Genomic DNA, 6,311 nt, shown 5'->3' on the forward strand with positions numbered 1-6,311 from the left:
GTTTCAAACATCAAACCCAATAAAATTAGAATAATGTCAGATATTTTTTTCCCCTTCAAGTTAAAATTCCAATTTCATTAAATGTGTGCTATAGCTGTGAAGACAGTAAAATAACACTGGCAGCATTAGATTAAAAACTCGAGTTAATTTAGCCTACATTTATGCATTCGGCTGACACAGCTTTCAAGTTAGGTTTTTTTAAATTCAAATTTAGGTAATGTTCTGAGATCATTATCCCTGTTAGCTGGGATAGGCTACTAATTGACCTACAGATGTGCTCTTTAATGACTTGTTATTATGGGACTTTTTGCAGCCTAATATTAATCACTGGAGTAAAAAGTGTGACAGCTAGCCAAATGCTAAACATTTTATACTACATCATTGATTTTATTTGTTTCACATTCTCCACTCTCCCAGTTTCCCAAAATCCTAAATGCTGTTTTCAAATATTGTGCCTCTTGATCGAAATCGTCCATCATATTAATTAGTGTTCTGGAGCTGCAACATTAACATGAGTGGAAAGCAGAAACACAAGGCTTCATTCAGCAGCCTGGCCCACCCCGTTGTTCCTCTCAAACTTTCCTTTCAGAGGAACATGACAACGTATCCCATTGAAGAGAGTCCCTATTTGAGAACCTTGCAATGTCTCACAAAACATTGGCATATAAGAATACAGAGTACACAAAAAGAACGTGGTGTACTTTGTGTCAAAGTTCAGGGGGGGAGAAAAGCTGCAGTATGACATTTTTATATCTGATTTTCACTTGTTCCTGAAAGTGTTTTAGTTTGTCACTTACATGCTAATTTAAAAAACGTTCCTTAAATCTCACCTTCTCCCAGACCATCCATTTCTCCATCATTAACCTGACGATTACACTGCAGAGGTACAGAGACAACCAGTCATGAGTCGGCGTTTAAACTCAGTTTAGGTTTAGATGGGAGGGACATTCTCTCTGTTTCTTTTGGATGGTGTTTAAAAACTGTAACTGAACTGCTTGGAATGGACTTCAAAGAGGAGGTTCCCACTGTGAGTTTGTGTGAGAGCTTTGTCCTCTGTGCTTTTATTCTGCAGTTTGTGTGTATGAAATGAGATGCAAAGGTATGTTTGAAATTTGTCCTGGTGTGTTAACCTGCTCTGGTTAACCTGTGTCCCTTTACACCTTTAAAGGGACACAATGCCTTAAAGCCAGTGTTAAATATATCTTATTACTTTCAGAAAGCAATGCATTTAGATAAAAATAAATAAATAACAGAACATAAAAAAATAGTCAGTTCTTCCTTTTTGTGACGTATATTTGAGTGAAATGGCTTCTCGTACAAGAAGAAATGTAGGACAGGACTTGTTGTTTATCAGGAATTGATGGGATTGTGGATCGTTGTCGATTGCTATACGGGTTGTCCCACCCTCTCACTGGTAAACATCATCAGAGAAGGGATGTCGTTGCAAGAGGGAGCGAAATATATTTTGATGAAAGACTATGAGGGCACATGAATAAAAATAAAATGATGTGCGTGAATAAATCATGTATAATAAATACTGCAATATTCCATAAAATAATTAGAATTGTCTATTTTGATTAGGTGAAATTATCACACAGCAGTTCACACTGATATAGTAACTGACTGTTCTTCAGTAGATATTGGTATGAGTAGAAAAGCAGTCTTGCAAGACACAACCTATTTGCCAGTTTTTAAGCAATCCAGCTGACTTTTGGTGATTGACGTTGACAACACGCACAGTTCCAAGTGAAGCCTTCAGGGACCTGTGGACATTTCACTGTCCTGAAGGGCTCTTTTCACCAAAAAGGCCAAACGCTTGAAAGACATCAGGCGTTCTCCTCACTGACAATCTTGTTTCTATAGAGGAAGAGAAAACTCAGGTCTCAGGGGAGACACAAAAGCTTCTTCGCAAGTCTGTGTGAGGAAACAGAATTCCTCAGGGCAGTCTGTCACTCCAGGTGCTTTCTGCCATTCTGTGTGGTGGCACTGGACTGTTTGCCCTACTACGTACCGAGAAGAATGAGGAGAGGTAAAGTATTGCCTTACCTCCAAAGACATTGTGGACCTTTGAATTTTCTATGTTTTTTTTTCCCGCCAACTTGTGCAATTATACGTCTCACTGACTTGCATACCACAGTTGATTGATAGCTGAATGTCTGGATTAGTTTTGTAAAGTTTTTGCTACTGGTAAATTTAACATAATCTGGTTCAAAATGTTTTGCACTCAGTGACTCCCTGCTGTCGGGAAATGGGCTTTCTTTCACAGGGAGCGCCTTCACATGGTATTTTTGGACAGTGCAGAACATATTTATTTTCCTGCTGGAACTGAACAGTGCATTGTGCGCCATAGGTTTCTAGAGCACCGTGAGCTGAGGAGAAGGACGCCAGCTCTTTCTCAATAGTGTCCATTTACACACCTCACTTAAAGCTGCTGTGCCCCTCATTTACTCTGTTAATTGTCTCTGTTTTGTGCATCACACACAGATATAATGTTATGCCATTGACTCATTGAAATATTCCATACAAAAATGTACATACTTTAGAAGATGCAAAGCATCTGCTTAGCTTGTTCAATTGCATCAAAAAGGCCTGAATAAATCCTGATGATTGTGTAAACATTTGAATTTTGTAGTGATTGTGTTATTTACAGGAAAAAAAGTAAATGTAATCCATAAAATCCACATTTAATAATTATCAATCTTGAAATAAAACAAAAAGGAATCGTTCAAATGTAAAATAGTTAAATTATTTCCCATAAGATTTTCCCCTATAATGCAAACAGAATACCTGAAATTCTGAACTGGATCCATTGCACTAGGCTACCCACTACCCACCTTACCTTTTAAAGGACAGATTTTCACAAATTGAAATAGTCTTTGCATGAATTCACCCCATCCACGTGTCCCATAAGGAATTTGGAGCAGACGCAGTTCCTATACAAGCATGTGTTTGCTTAAGTGTGTGAACGTTTAAGGGGAGACGTAGAACAGTATTTCCTTATCCACAGGAACAGACCTGACATTATTCTTGTAGATAAACAGCTGATTAAAACCTCTACAGCTCAGATCACTGCGGTTAGCATGTTTCACATATCTATATGTTTGAGCACATGCATCTCACAAGCTACTGTCTGTTTATTAAATCAAATGGTATGCAATAGTAGCCTACTGATTTTAGGGAAGTAGAAAACTGGTCAAAGTGTATGTGAAGTGTACCACTTCTAATGCTTACTCATAATACAGTGCACACTTGTTTTTGACATGTGAAGCTGTCGACAACATGTATCATCTAATGTCTCTGCACAATGTCTGCCTTTGGAATCAGGAAAAAAGGGAAACATTTTAAAAAATGCAAACCCCTTTTAAGGTTAAAAACCAGTGTTGGATTTAGTTCACCGTTGCTGCTAAAGTGATATTTGTTTTGATTATAAATTCCTTGCATTTTAATGCGTCTGTTCCTTCAAATAAAAATGGGTTCTAAAGGAAAAGAAACAGACAAGACATTTGGTGGGTATACACATTCATCCCTTTTACATGATTATGATTACCCCCTTTTCATGATATGATGATTCAGAGCACTGAATCACAAGCGGAAGTGACCAAAATTCACATAAATGTTTCACCATGAGATCATGTTTTTAATTCAACTGATTAGAAGTAAAAAATATGATGAGTCATTACTGTGGAAGAATAAACACAGAAAAAAGAACACACTAAGCAATATACTGAAAAGCACAATAAATTGATACAGGAAGATGTCTAAGTCAATGAACATCCCTTGAAGTAAAGGTAAATCAATAACTGATAAAAAAAAAAAAAGAAGAAGAAGAAGAAATGTGACACAGATGTAAATCTAAAGCAAATATGACTGTGCAAGGAGACCATAGTCATAGCATATATAGACATATAGAAAATTAAGTGCCAGTCAGTTGCTGAAAACACCATCAAGATTATATATAAATACATGCATCTTAGACCACTATCAACATACAAAGGTACTAAGTCATGGTTATCCAAATGAGGAGGACAGAGAACTTTTATAATGGCATCTATTGTTCTAGTCACACAATCAGCTGAGCAACTTCATCACTTCTGGTCTGACTAAATAAAGAACACATGTATAGGTGCGTTCCTGAGCCCTCTCCAACAGAGATGCTTTTGTCAAAGCATGTGAGGGGCTAAAGTGATGAAATCCACCAAACTGTATAGCATTTGAACACACAATCCTTCTCTCTGTATGTTAAGCCCAGGTTAAAAGTCTAAGATTTGAACTTTTTATTGGCTGCTTGTTGCTTGTTTGTCGGATGTGTGGTGTTTAGGTGTATGTAAAAAAAAAGTGTGGTATATTACCTACATCAGAATTGTTGTGTCTGACAAATCACTGGGCCAGCTGGCCGATTCCAGCATGCTGGGCTTTTCAGAAGGAGGGGCTTTATTGGAAACAGAACCAATTTCAGACAGACATACACCTCTGTTTGGAATACACCAACAGTTTTTGAACATTAAAGCATGTTAACCTATTCTAGTACACACAATAAACCAAAATAGCACCATATGACCCCTTAAATAAATAGCAAGTTCTAAAGAACAGCATTTATTTGAAATAGAACATTTTACATTATAAATGTCTTTACTGTAACTTTTGATCAATTGAATGCATCCTTGCCGAATAGTAATTTATTTATAAATAAAAAAATGTACTGACCTCAAACTTTTAAATGGTAGTGTAATGTATGCAAAATTACAAAAGCTTTCCATTTCAGATAAATGCTGTTCTTAAAAAAATAAATAAAATTTTATCAAAAAAAATTGTATCAAAGAAGCCTGAAAAAAATTGCATACAATTGTTTTCAACATTGATAATAATAAGAAATGTTTCTTGAGCAGCAAATCAGAATGATTTCTGAAGGATCATGTGACACTGAAGACTGGAGTAATGATGCTAAAAAATCCAGCTTTGTATCACAGGAATAAATTAGGCTACATTTTAAAATATATCCAAATAGAAAAAAAATTGCTCTGATCTCAAACTTATATATATATATATATATATATATATATATATATATATATATATATATATATATATATATATATATATATATATATATATATATATATATATATATATACACACACACACACACACACACACACACACACATATGCATCTAAAGTCTGATGAGTAAACCAAAATTTACTCAAGTCAATGGCGATTCTATTGGTAATGAAGTTGACAAAATACCACCACGTCAAAAGTGCTTGTTGCTGAAGAAACACCCAGGCATGAAATGTAGTCACTCCTGCCAGTGAGGTAGGACTCAAATCAGAGACGTGCAGTTTCTGTGACGCACAATTTAAAGGTGGACCTGAGGATTTGGTGGTTCACTGTGTCAAAGTGTCTGTTCTGGCTTCTAGCTATGAAAAACTATTTGTTCATTTTTTTTATACTGTATAGATATTGTTTATTTGATTGCTCTGGCATTTTAGTACGACCATATAAAATTACACAATTTAGGATTGTCACTATTCCAGATATACCTCACAACTGATGTCAGCACAGGTTGTTTTTTTTTTTTTTTCTAAGGACTGAGCATTGGCTTGTAAGTAATTTTTTGCCAGTCTGTTTGTAGCCTGATCACAGCCCACATAGTATGTCAAAGTTTTGGTAGGTGGGGGTCACACTGAGCTTCTATGCCACTTATGAAAAGCACATTTTATAAACAGCAAGGTCAACAACCTGCATATAACAAGGCTCCTTTTTGACCAGCCTCAGGATGCAGAGCACGCCTTCTTGCTCAAACAGAAATCTGTGCAAATGTTTACACAGACCTTTTCTTTTAACAGACTTCCAGTTTTGTCTTGAGTGGGTAAGTGCAATTTGGGAAAACTGCAACATGATTTTGATCACAGATTTGCCACAATGTCCTGTAAATACATAGAAAACAAGAATATAAGTACATATGAATGTGACCATTGATGTAGCAACTCAAGTGTTACATTGCCTTTTTAACTGCTTCCTATTTTTCTGTCACTCAACCTTTCATAGTTTACTTTTGAATAGCTTAATAATGTATTTGTTTTTGTCTTGATTTATTAGTTTTTATATTTATTTTGAACATTAGAACGACCAGTGGATAATTTCAGCTCTGCTATTTAATACAGGCTATTGTGTTCTGTAAAATAAATAGCCTAACCAAACAACCCTTGCAACTAACAAATGGTTTATCAAAACATAATTTATATGTGATGGACATTTTAAACACATTATTGTAAGTGCTCTCTCTTTTTTTACCTCAGTATTTTATCTAC

The sequence above is a fragment of the Leuciscus leuciscus genome, assembly GCF_965113295.1.
Source record: "Leuciscus leuciscus genome assembly, chromosome: 2".
In the NCBI taxonomy this organism is placed as follows: Eukaryota; Metazoa; Chordata; class Actinopteri; order Cypriniformes; family Leuciscidae; genus Leuciscus; species Leuciscus leuciscus.